Below are 13892 nucleotides of genomic sequence, written 5' to 3' on the forward strand. Positions count from 1 at the left end.
CGGGTGCCATGTGCATTTACACACCTCCCATAGTGCAAGAACAGCAGAAACCCCCCCACATGTAACCCCATTTTGGAAACTACACCGCTCACAGAATGTAATAAGGGGTGCAGCGAGTATTTACACCCCACTGGCGTTTGACAGATCTGTGGAACAGTGGGCTGTGCAAATGAAAAATTAAATTTTTCATTTTCACAGACCACTGTTCAAATAATCTGTCAGACACCAGTGGGTGTAAATGCTCACTGCACCCATTATTATATTACATGAGGGGTGTAGTTTCTAAAATGGGGTCACATGTGGGGGGGGTCCACTGTTCGGGCACCACGGGGGCCTCCAATTCCAGACACATTCTCTCTCCAAAAGCCCAATGGCGCTTCTTCTCTTCTGGGTATTGTAGTGCGCCCGCAGAGCACTTTACATCCACATATGGGGCTTTTCCATACTCAGGAGAATTGGGGTTGCAAATTTGGGTGGGCTTTTTTCCTATCACCCCTTGTGAAAATAAAAAAAATTGGGATAACACCAGCATTTTAGTGGGAAAAAATGCAAATTTTTCATTTTCACGTCCAAATTTAACGAAAATTCTTTAAACACCTGTAGGGTGTTAAGTCTCACTATACCCTTTGTTACATTCCGTGAGGGGTGTTGTTTCCAAAATGGGGTTACATGTGGGTATTTATTTTTTTGCGTTTATGCCAGAACCACTGTAACAATCAGCCACCCCTGTGCAAATCACCTCAAATGTACATGGCGCTCTCACTCCTGAGCCTTGTTGTGCACCCGCAGAGCATTTTCCGTCCACATATGGGGTATTTCCATATTTTTATTGGGGGGGGGGTAACTATGTAGGGGTATATGTATATGTAGTGTTTTGCACCTTATTTTGTGTAGGTGTAGTGTTTTTAGGGTGCAATCACACCGGCGCGTTCACATCGAGTTTTCCGCTGGGAGTTTGAGCTGCAGTGGAAAATTTGCCTTAACTCAAACTTGTAGCGAGAAACTCACTGTAAACCCGACAATGTGATTGTACCCTGTACATTCGCATGGGGGGGGGGGGGGCAAACCCTCAACTATTGCAAAACTACAACTCCCAGCATGCCCTTTGGCTTCCTTTGGCTGTCCGTGCATGCTGGGGGTTGCAGTTATGCAACAGCTGGAGGCACACTGGTTGCAAAACACTGAGTTAGATAGCAAACTCTGGGTTACGCAACCAGTGTGCCTTCAGCTGTTGCAAAAACTATAACCCCCAGCATGCACGGACAGCTGAAGGGCATGCTGGGACTTGTAGTTATGCAACAGCTGGAGGCATACTACTACAACTTCCAGCATGCCCTTTGGCTGTCCGTACATGCTGGAGGTTGTAGTTTTGCAACAGCTGGAGGCACACTGGTTACAAAACACTGAGTTTGTTACTTAATTCCGAGTTTCCCAACCAGTGTGCCTCGAGCTGTTGCAAAACTACAACTCCCAGCATGCAAGGTCTGTCAGTGCATGCTGGGAGTTATAGTTTTGCAGCAGCTGGAGGCACACGGGTTGGGAAACACTGAGTTAGGAAACAGACAATGTTTCCCAACCAGTGTGCCTCTAGTTGTTGCAAAACTACAGTTACCAGCATGCCCAGACAGCCGAAGGGCATGTTGGGAGTTGTAGTTATGCAACAACTGGAGGAGAACAGTTTCGAGACCACCGTGTAGTGGTGTCCAAACTGTAGCCCTCCAGATGTTGCAAAGCTACAACTCCAAGCATGCTCAGACTGCCCAGGCATGCTGGGAGTTGTAGTTCAGCAACATCTGAAGAGCCACATGTTGCCGAACTACAACTCCCAGCATGCCTGGGCAGAATAGGCATGCTTGGAGTTGTATTTTTGCAACATCTGGAGGGCTACAGTTTGGACAACACTGTATAGTGTTGTCCAAACTGTGCTCTTCCAGATGTTGAAAAACTAAATCTCCCAGCATGCTGAGACTGTCCAGGCATGCTGGGAGTTGTAGTTATGCAACGTCTGAAGGGCCTGATGTTACAGAACTACAACTCCCAGCATGCCTGGACAGTCTGAACATGCTTGGAGTTGTAGTTTTGCAACATCTGTAGGGCTACAACTTGGGCACCAATGTATAGTGGTCTCCAAACTGTGGCCCTCCAGATGTTGCAAAGCTACAACTTCCAGCATTCTGGGAGTTGTAGTTTGGCAACTCCTAGAAGGCAGCAGTGAAGGCCACTTACCACGGATTTTTACTGCTGCCTTCACCACTGCTTCGCCGCCGCCTCCTCACTGCCACAGATCCCGCCGCTGACTACGCCGATCCCGAAACGATCGCTGGTTCAGCTGTCATCCTCCACTGCTCCGGTACCCGCCGCCATCTCCCCCCCCCCCCCCCTACTCTGCCCGACATCCAGGTGCGGGCAGAGCGGGAATTTCAGCTGTAACCCCCAACTGCCATTGGTCGGGTACTTCTAACCGATCAATGGTATTGGATAGGAGGAGGTGGAATCACTGCCACCTTGCTCCTATCCTTCAGGATGATCAGAGAAGTCTCTGACATCTCCGATCATCTCTATTTACCAGGCTATCAAATCACCAGAGACCCTATCAGCCCGGAATCGCCGCAAATCGACGATCTGGACCTCAGGACCCCCCTGGGCGATATGTCGGGATGCCTGCGGAACGATATCAGCAGGCATCCCGGTCTGGTCCTTGCCTGGCGAGCGGCAGGGGCCGGATGAACTCAGGGCGTACCTTTATGCCCTGAGCCCTTAACCATTTAGGGACCCAGGGTGTACTGGTACGCCTTCGCTCCCTGGTACTTAAGGACCGAGGGCGTACCTGTATGCCTGTGGGAATTTTGGTCCCCACCGCACCCCGGGAAATCAGCAGGCACCACGGGCAAATGCCCAGGGGGGTCCTGAGTCCTGAATTCATACCGGCGATTTGCGGCGATTCCGGGTCATACCGATCTCCGGTGACGTGGAAAATAAGGGGGATCAGGGTTGTCTAAGACACCCACGATCCCCCTGAAGGGATAGGATTGAGGTGGCAGGGGTGCCACCCCTCCTATCCCTGCTTTTGGTCGTTCAGAAGCGACGACCAATAGCAGATCGGGGGCGGGGGGGGGGGTTAACATTCGGTTCCCCCATTCTGCCCACCCACATTAGGCCGGGCAGAACGGGGAAACCGACAGGAACCGGCGCCAAAGTCCACTTACCCATTGGCAGCAGGTGGCGCACGGTGGCGGTGATCGGTGGCAGCAAAGGATGGCTATGCGGCTCCCTGGATCCTATGGAAGTCGGTGAGTTGCCTAGCAACATCTGGAGGGCTACAGTCTGAGACCAATATACAGTGGTCTCTAAACTGTAGCCATCCAGATGTTGCAAAACTACAACTCCCAGCATGCCGAGACATCTGTTTGCTTTTTGGGCATGCTGGGATTTGCAATTTTGCAACATCTGGAGAGCTACAGTTTAGAGACCACTGCACAGTGATCTCTAAACTGTGGCCCTCTAGATCTTGCAAAACTCTAACTCCTAGCATGCCCATACAGAATTTTGCTGTCTGGGCATGCTGGGATTTGTAGTTTTGCAACATCTGGAGGGCCACAGTTGGGAGATCACTGTGCAGTGGTTTATAAACTGTAGCCCTCCAGATGTTGCAAAACTGCAAATCCCAGCATGCCCAAACAGCAAACAGCTGTCTCGGCATGCTGGGAGTTGTAGTTGCGTGCCTCCAGCTGTTGCATAACTACATTTCCCAGCATGCCCTTCGGCGATCAGTACATGCTGAGAGTTGTAATTTTGCAACAGCTGGAGGCACACTGGTAGTAAAATACTGAGTCAGGTAACAGAACCTAACTGAAGGTTTTCCAACCAGTGTGCCGCCAGCTGTTGCAAAAGTACAACTCCCAGCATGCATGGTCTGTCAGTACATGCTGGGAGTTGTAGTTTTGAAACAGCTGGAGGTTTGCCCCCCCCCCCCACCAGTGAATGTACAGGGTACATTCACACAGGCGGGTTTACAGTGAGTTTCCTGCTTCAAGTTTGAGCTGCAGCAAATTTTTCGCCACAGCACAAACTCTTAGTGGAAAAATTACTGTAAACCCGCCAGTGTGAATGTACCCTAAAAACACTAAACTGTTTTAAAACAACAACTCCCAGCATTTCCAGACAGCCACTGACTGTCCAGGTATGCTGGGAGTTTAGCAACAGCTGGAGGCAACCTGTTTGGGAATCACTGGCGTAGAATACACCTATGTCCACCCATATGCAATCCCTAATTTAGTCCTCAAATGTGCATGGCACTCTCTCACTTCGGAGTCCTGTCGTATTTCAAGAAAACAGTTCAGGGCCACATATGGGGTATTTCAGTACTTGGGAGAAATCGCACTACAAATGTTGGGGGGCTTTTTCTCCTTTTACCCCTTATGAAAAGGAAAAGTTGGGGGCTACACCAGCCTATTAGTGTAAACAAATAATTTTTATTTTCACAAGTGGTCAAAGGTAAAAAAAAGACCCCCAAAATTTGTAGCACAATTTCTCCTGAGAACGGAAATACCCCATATGTGGGCGTAAAATGCTCTGCGTACGCACAACAAGGCTCAGGAGTGAGAATGCATTATGTACATTTGAGGCCTAAATTGGTGATTTGCAAAGGGGGTGGCTGATTTTACAGCGGTTCTGACATAAACGCAAAAAAATAAATACCCACATGTGAATTTTGGAAACTACACCCTTCACGGAACATAACAAGGTGTATAGTGAGCCTTAACACCAAACAGGCGTTTGAAGAATTTCCATTAAAGTTGGATGGGAAAAGGGAATTTTTCACAAAAGTGCTGGTGTTACCCTAAATTTTTCAGTTTCACAAGGGAAAATAGGAAAAAAGCCCCCCAAAATTTGTATCCCCATTTCTTCTGATTAAGAATATACCCCATTGTCACGATTCGGCTACCTGGATGTGGATCCTCTGTGTCAGCGAGGGATTGGCGTGGACCGTGTCGGTGGACTGGTTCTAAGATGCTACTGGTATTCACCAGAGCCCGCCACAAAGCGGGATTGTCTTGCTGCGACGGTAGCAACCAGGTCGTATCCACCGGCAACGGCTCAACCTCGCTGACTGCTGAGAAGGCGTGGGACAGAAGGACTAGGCAGAGGCAAGGTCAGACGTAGCAGAAGGTCGGGGCAGGCGGCAAGGTTCGTAGTCAATGTGGATAGCAGAAGATCTGGAAACACAAGCTTTGGACAACACTAAACACTTTCACTGGCACAAGGCAACAAGATCCGGCAAGGGAGTGCAGGGGAAGTGAGGTATTATAGCCAGGGAGCAGGTGGAAGCTAATTAGGCTGATTGGGCCAGGCACCAATTATTGGTGCACTGGCCCTTTAAATCTTAGCGAGCTGGCGCGCGCCCTTGAGAGCGGAGCCGCACGCGCCAGCACATGACAGCCGGGGACTGGGACGGGTAAGTGACTTGGGATGCGATTCGCGAGCGGGCGCGTCCCGCTATGTGAATCACATCCCCGCCGGCAATGTCAGTGCAGCGCTCCCGGTCAGCGGGTCTGATCGGGGCACTGCAGAGAGAGAGACGCCATGAGCTCTCCGGGGAGGAGCAGGGACCCGGAGCGCTCGGCGTAACAGTACCCCCCCCTTAGGTCTCCCCCTCTTTTTGTCTCCTTGTCCCTTCAAAAGAAACGACAACATAGGGGACGCCTCTTGAGTCTCCTTCTGAAAAAATAAATTCTGGGTAGCTAAACCAGCGGCAGGTAGTTCAGAAGAAGTGGGAATGGGGAGGGGGGGGGCAGAGGGTGAAGCTTGTCACGGGGCAGAGTGTCACCAGGACGGGGGCTATGAGGAGGCACGGCACAGTCCAGATAGGCCTTGGGGAGGCTTCTCTTACGGCAAGCAGGGCCCCAATTCTTGATCTCCCCGGTGGTCCAGTCAAGGTTGGGAGAATGATGCTGGAGCCATGGAAGACCGAGGAGGATTTCAGAGGTGCAATTGGGAAGGACGAACAATTCAATCTTTTCGTGATGGGGTCCAATGCACATTAAGAGGGGTTCTGTGCGGTAACGCACGGTGCAGTCCAATTTAACTCCGTTGACCGAGGAAATGTAGAGCGGCTTGACGAGACGGGTCACAGGGATGCAGAACTTATTCACCAAAGAGTCCAGAATAAAATTTCCAGAGGCACCAGAGTCCAAGCAGGCCACGGCTGAGAGGGAGGAGTTGGCAGAAGGAGAAATCCGCACGGGCGCCGTGAGATGTGGAGAAGCAGATTTCGTACCAAGAGACGCCACACCCACGTGAGCTGGGTGCGTGCGTGCGTTTCCCAGACGTGAAGGGCGAATAGGGCAATCCACCAAGAAGTGTTTGGTATTGGCGCAGTACAGACATAAATGGTTATCCCTACGGCGAGTCCTCTCTTCGTGGGTCAGGCGAGACTGATCAACTTGCATAGCCTCCTCGGCGGGAGGCACAGGGGTAGATGGCAGAGGATACTGTGAGAGAGGTGCCCAGAGATCAAGGTCTTTTTCCTGGCGGAGCTCCTGGTCTCAGAAAAACGCATGTCAATGCGGGTGGCCAAATGAATAAGTTCTTACAGGTTGGCAGGAATCTCTCGTGCGGCCAGCACATCCTTGATGTTACTGGATAGGCCTTTTTTAAAGGTCGCGCAGAGAGCCTCGTTATTCCAAGATAATTCGGAAGCGAGAGTACGAAATCGGATGGCGTACTCGCCTACTGAAGAATTACCCTGGACCAGGTTCAGCAGGGCAGTCTCGGCAGAAGAAGCTCGGGCTGGTTCCTCGAAGACACTACGGACTTCAGCGAAGAAGGACTGGACTGTGGCAGGATCATTGCAGTCCCAGAGCGGTGTGGCCCAAGACAAGGCCTTTCCAGAAAGAAGGCTCACTACGAACACCACCTTAGACCGTTCTGTAGGAAATTGGTCCGAAAACATCTCCATATGTAGGGAACATTGAGATAAGAATCCACGGCAGAGTCTAGAGTCCCCATCAAATTTGTCCGGCAGGGACAAGCGGAGGCTAGGAGCGGCCACTCGCTGCGGAGGAGGTGCAGGAGCTGGCGGAGGAGATGGTTGCTTCTGTAGCAGTGGCAGAAGTTGCTGTAACGTGGCGGTCAACTGCGACAGCTGCTGTCCTTGTTGGGCGATTTGCTGCGATTGCTGAGCGACCACCGTGGATAGGTCAGCGAGACTTGGCAGCGGCACCTCAGCGGGATCCATGGCCGGATCTACTGTCACGATTCGGCTAGCTGGATGTGGATCCTCTGTGTCAGCGAGGGATTGGCGTGGACCGTGTCGGTGGACCGGTTCTAAGATGCTACTGGTATTCACCAGAGCCCGCCGCAAAGCGGGATGGTCTTGCTGCGGCGGTAGCAACCAGGTCGTATCCACCGGCAACGGCTCAACCTCGCTGACTGCTGAGAAGGCGTGGGACAGAAGGACTAGGCAGAGGCAAGGTCAGACGTAGCAGAAGGTCGGGGCAGGCGGCAAGGTTCGTAGTCAATGTGGATAGCAGAAGATCTGGAAACACAAGCTTTGGACAACACTAAACGCTTTCACTGGCACAAGGCAACAAGATCCGGCAAGGGAGTGCAGGGGAAGTGAGGTATTATAGCCAGGGAGCAGGTGGAAGCTAATTAGGCAGATTGGGCCAGGCACCAATCATTGGTGCACTGGCCCTTTAAATGTTAGAGAGCTGGCGCCCGCGCGCCCTAGAGAGCGGAGCCGCGCGCGCCAGCACATGACAGCCGGGGACCGGGACGGGTAAGTGACTTGGGATGCGATTCGCGAGCGGGTGCGTCCCGCTATGCGAATCGCATCCCCGCCGGCAATTTCAGTGCAGCACTCCCGGTCAGCGGGTCTGATCGGGGCACTGCAGAGAGAGAGTTACCGTGAGCGCTCCGGGAAGGAGCAGGGACCCAGAGCGCTCGGCGTAACACCCATATGTGGATGTAAAGTGCTCTGTGGGTGTACTACAATGCTCAGAAGAGAAGGAGCGCCATTGGGATTTTGAAGAGAAGATTTGAAGTGAAGGCCACGTGTGTTTACAAAGCCCCCCTGGTGCCAGAACAATGGCATGTGACCCCATTTTGGAAACTATACCTCTCATGTAATGTAATAAGGGGTACAGTGAGCATTTACACCCCACAGGTGTCTGACAGATTTTTGGAACAGTGGTCCGTGAAAATGAAAAATGTAATTATTAAATTATTAAATTCTGTGAGGGGTGTAGTTTCCAAAATGGGGTCACATGTGGGGGGTCTACTGTTATGGCACTATGGGGGGCTTTGTAAATGACTTCTATTCCAACCAAATTCTTTCTCCAAAAGCTCAATGGCGCTTCTCCTCTACATTGTAGTGCGCCAGCAGAGCACTTAACGTCCACACATGGGGTATTTCCATACTCAAATTTTGGGGGTAATTTTATCCTATTACCCCTTGTAAAAATGTAAAAAAAAAAATTTCATTTACACATCGGACTTTAATGAAAAGTTGTCAAACACCTGTGAGGTATTAAAGCTCACTAGACCCCTTTTTACGTGCCTTGAGGGGTGTAGTTTCCAAAATAGTATGCCATGTGGGAGGTTTTCTGCTGTTCTGGCACCATAGGGGCTTCCTAAATGTGACATGCCCCCCAAAAACCATTTCAGCTAAATTCACTCTCCAAAATCCCATAATCCCTCCTTCCCTTTTGAGCCCTCTACTGCGCCCGCCAAACACTTGACATACATACTGGTTCTTCTCAAAAAATTAGCATATTGTGCTAAAGTTCATTATTTTCCATAATGTAATGATAAAAATTTAACTTTCATATATTTTAGATTCATTACACACCAACTGAAATATTTCAGGTCTTTTATTGTTTTAATACTGATGATTTTGGCATACTGCTCATGAAAACCCCAAATTCCTATCTCAAAAAATTAGTATATCATGAAAAGGTTCTCTAAACGAACTGTTAAACTAATCATCTGAATCAACTAATTAACTCTAAACATCTGCAAAAGATTCCTGAGGCTTTTAAAAACTCCTAGCCTGGTTCATTACTCAAAACCGCAATCATGGGTAAGACTGCCGACCTGACTGCTGTCCAGAAGGCCATCATTGACACCCTCAAGCAAGAGGATAAGACACAGAAAGAAATTTCTGAACAAATAGGCTGTTCCCAGAGTGCTGTATCAAGGCACCTCAATGGGAAGTCTGTGGGAAGGAAAAAATGTGGCAGAAAATGCTCCACAACGAGAAGAGGTGACCGGACCCTGAGGAAGATTGTGGAGAGGGACCGATTCCAGACCTTGGGGGACCTGCGGAAGCAGTGGACTGAGTCTAGAGTAGAAACATCCAGAGCCACTGTGCACAGGCGTGTGCAGGAAATGGGCTACAGGTGCCGCATTCCACAGGTCAAGACATTTTTGAACCAGAAACAGCGGCAGAAGCGCCTGACCTGGGCTACAGAGAAGCAGCGCTGGACTGTTGTTCAGTGGTCCAAAGTACTTTTTTCGGATGAAAGCAAATTTTGCTTGTCATTCGGAAATCATGGTGCCAGAGTCTGGAGGAAGACTGGGGAGAAGGACATGCCCCCCAAAAACCATTTCAGCTAAATTCACTCTCCAAAATCCCATAGTTCCTCCTTCCCTTCTGAGCCCTCTACTGCGCCCGCCAAACACTTGACATACATACGTATTTGTGGTATTTCCTTACTCGAAAGAAATTGAGTTACAAACTTTTTCTCCTATAAACCCTTGTAAAAATTCAAAAACTGGGTATACAAGAACATGCGAGTGTAAACACACTTACTGAATGTTATTTTGAATACTTTGAGGGTTGCCGTTTTTATAATGGGGTCATTTCTAATATGAATGCCCTTCAAATCCACTTCAAAACTGAACTGGTCCCTGAAAAATTCTGATTGCTGCTGAACTTTGAAGCCCTCTGATGTCTTCCAAAAGTAAAAACATGTCAACTTTATGATGCAATCAAAAAGTCGACATATTGTATATGGGAAGCAATATATAATTTATTTGGAATGTCTATTTTCCTTACAAGCAGAGAGCTTCAAAGTTAGAAAAATGCAAAATTTTAATTTTTTTCATCAAATTTGGGGATTTTCAAGAAATTATGCAAGTATCTACAAAAATTTACCACTAACATAAAACAGGTGAAAATGGTCTGGGTCCTTAAGGGGTTAAGGACTCAGAAATGGGGGTGTATGGGTACGCCCTACGTCCTTAACCCTTTAAGGACCCAGCCATTTTACACCTTAGGACCCGGCCATTTTTTGCACATCTAACCACTGTCACTTTAAACATTAATAACTCTGGAATGCTTTTAGTTATCATTCTGATTCCGAGATTGTTTTTTCGTGACATATTCTACTTTAACAAAGTGGTAAAATGTTGTGGTAACTTGCATCCTTTCTTGGTGAAAAATCCCAAAATTTGATGAAAAATTAGAAAATTCAGCATTTTTCTAACTTTGAAGCTCTCTGCTTGTAAGGAAAATGGATATTTCAAATAATTTTATTTATTCACATATAAGATATGTCTACTTCATGTCTGCATCATAAAATTGATGTGTTTTTACTTTTGGAAGACATCAGAAGGCTTCAAAGTTCAGCAGCAATTTTCCAATTTTTCACAAAGTTTTCAAACTCACTATTTTTCAGGGACCAGTTCAGGTTTGCAGTGGATTTGAAGAGTCTTCATCTTAGAAATACCCCACAAATGACCCCATTATAAAAACTGCACCACCCAAAGTATTCAAAATTACATTCAGTCAGCATTTTAACCCTTTTGGTGTTTCACAGGAATAGCAGCAAAGTGAAGGAGAAAATTCACAATCTTCATTTTTTACACTCGCATGTTATTGTCGACCAAATATTTGAATTTTTACAAAGGGGTAAAAGGAGAAAATGGATTGTTATTTTTGTAGCCCAATTTCTCTCGAGTAAGCGCATACCTCATATGTCTATGCAAAGTGTTCGGCGGGCGCAGTAGAGGGCTCAGAAGCGAAGGAACGACAAGGGGATTTTGGAGAGTACGTTTTTCTGAAATGGTTTTTGGGGGGCATGTTGCATTTAGGAAGCCCCTATGGTGCCAGAACAGCAAACCCCCCCCACATGGCATACCATTTTGGAAACTAGACCCCTTGAGGAACGTAACACGGAATAAAGTGAGCCTTAATACCCCACAGGTGTTTCACGACTTTTGCATATGTAAAAAAATATATAATTTTTTTCACTAAAATGTGTGTTTCCCCCCAAATTTCACATTTTTGCAAGGGTTAATAGCAGAAAATACCCCCCAAAATTAGTAACCCCATCTCTTCTGAGTATGGAGGTACCCCATAAGTTAACCTGAAGTGCACTACGGGCGAACTACAATGCTCAGAAGAGAAGGAGTCATATTTGGCTTTTTGAGAGCAAATTTTGCTCGGGGGCATGTCGCATTTAGGAAGCCCCTATGGTGTCAGGACAGCAAAATAACCCCCACATGGCATACCATTTTGGAAACTAGACCCCTTGAGGAACGTAACAAGGGATACAGTGAGCATTTACAACCCAGTGGTGTCTGTCAGATCTTTGAAACAGTGGGCTTTACAAAATGTTTTATTTACACAGCCCACTGTTCCAAAGATCTGTCAGACACCAGTGGGGTGTAAATTCTCACTGCACCCCTCATTACATTCCATGAGGGGTGTAGTTTCCGAAATGGGGTCACATGTGTTTATTTTTGCGTTTGTCAAAACCGCTGTAACAATCAGCCACCCCTGTGCAAATCACCTCAAATGTACATGGTGCACTCTCCCTTCTGGGCCTTGTTGTGCGCCCTCAGAGGACTTTACGCCCACATATGGGGTATCTCCGTAGTCGGTAGAAATTGCATTACAAATTTTGGGGGGCTTTTTTCCCTTTTACCTCTTGTAAAAATGAAAAGTATAGGGCAACACCAGCATGTTAGTGTAAAAAATGTATTTTTTTACACTAACATGCTGGTATAGACCCCAACTTCACCTTTTCATAAGCGGTGAAAGGAGAAAAAGCCCCCCAAAATGTGTTAGGCAATTTCTCCCGAGTACGGCGATACCCCATATGTGACCCTATTCTGTTGCCTTGAAATACGACAGGGCTCTGAAGTGAGAGCGCCTGAATTAGGAATTTGCCTAGGGGTGGACATAGGGGTATTCTAAGCCAGTGATTCCCAAACAGGGTGCCTCCAGCTGTTGCAAAACTCCCAGCATGCTTGGACAGTCAAAGGCTGTCCGGCAATACTTGGAGTTGTTGTTTTGCAACAGCTGGAGGCTTCATTTTGGAAACAGTGGCGTACCAGACGTTTTTCATTTTTATTGGGAGGGGAGGGGAGGGGGGCTGTGTAGGGGTATATGTAGTGTTTTTAACTTTTTATTTTATTTTATGTTAGTGTAGTGTAGTGTTTTTAGGGTACAGTCACACGGGCGGGGGATTACAGCGAGTTTCCCGCTGTGAGTTTGAGCTGCCACGCAAAATTTGCTGCATCGCAAACTTGCAGCCTGATAATCACTGTAAGCCCCCTGCCCATGTGAATGAACCCTGTACATTCACAGGGGGGGAACCTCCAGCTGTTGCAAAACTACAACTTTCAGCATGCACAGTCTATCAGTGCATGCTGGTAGTTATAGTTTTGCAACAGCTGGAGGCACACGGGTTGGGAAACACTGAGTTAGGAAACAGACAATGTTTCCCAACCAGTGTGCCTCCAGTTGTTGCAAAACCACAACTCCCAAACATTCTCAGGCATGCTGGGAGTAGTAGTTCGGCAACATCTTTAGAGCCAGATGTTGCCGAACTACAACTCCCAGCATGCTTGGAGTTGTAGTTTTGCAACATCTGGAGGACTACAGTTTGCAGACCACTAATACAGTGGTTCCCAATCTGTGCCCTTCCAGATGTTGCAAAACTACAACTCCCAGTATGCCAAAACTGTCAAGGCATGCTGGGAGTTGTAGTTCTGCAACATCTGAAGGGCCAGATGTTACAGAACTACAACTCCCAGCATGCCTGGACAGTAAGGGTATGCTGAGGATGTGTAGTTTTGCAAAATCTGGAAGGGCACAGTGGTCTCCAAACTGTGGACCTCCAGATGTTGCAAAACTACAACTCCCAGCATGCCCAGATGCCAAGGGCTGTCTGGGCATGATGGGAGTTGTAGTATACAGGGTCCCATTACAGCAATGCATGTCGCTTTACGGCGACGTGCATTGCTGTAAAGGGCCCGACCGCGGCTGAAGATCTACTCACCTGTCGCCGCTGCCGCCATCTTCATCGCCGGGATCCGGGTCTTCAAGGATGAGGTAAGTACCGGGGCCGGTCCCCAGCACTCCCCCGTCCCCCGCCGCGTCCTCCGGTCTTCCTTCCGTCCTCTCCGGACTTTCAGGGGCCGGGCAGGGCGGGAGGAAGTAACCGCCCTCCCCTCCCCCCTGCAATTGGTCGGTTAACTAACCAACGGATCGCAGGGGATCGGAGGAGGTGGCCAGCTTGCCACCTCGCTCCTAGGCTCCAGCATGGTCCTGGCTGTCTGTGACAGCCGGAATCATGCAAAATTACCGGGCGGTCGGGTCCCAGAGACCCGATCAGCCCGGTATCGCCGCAGATCGCAAGGGCGATTTCCCTTGCGATTTGCGGCGATCGCCGACATGGGGGCCTACATGGCCCCCCTCGGCGTTTGCCCTGGATGCCTGCTGAAGCATTTCAGCAGGCATCTGCTTCCGATCTCTGCCCGGCACGCGGCAGGGACCGGAAACCGCCAGGGCGTAAGTTTACGCCCTGGGTCCTTAAGTACCAGGGCGCCGGGGCGTAAAATTACGCCCTGGGTCCTGAACAGGTTAAAGGGGTACTCCC

This window comes from Hyla sarda, chromosome 3, assembly GCF_029499605.1.
Source record: "Hyla sarda isolate aHylSar1 chromosome 3, aHylSar1.hap1, whole genome shotgun sequence".
Taxonomy (NCBI): Eukaryota; Metazoa; Chordata; class Amphibia; order Anura; family Hylidae; genus Hyla; species Hyla sarda.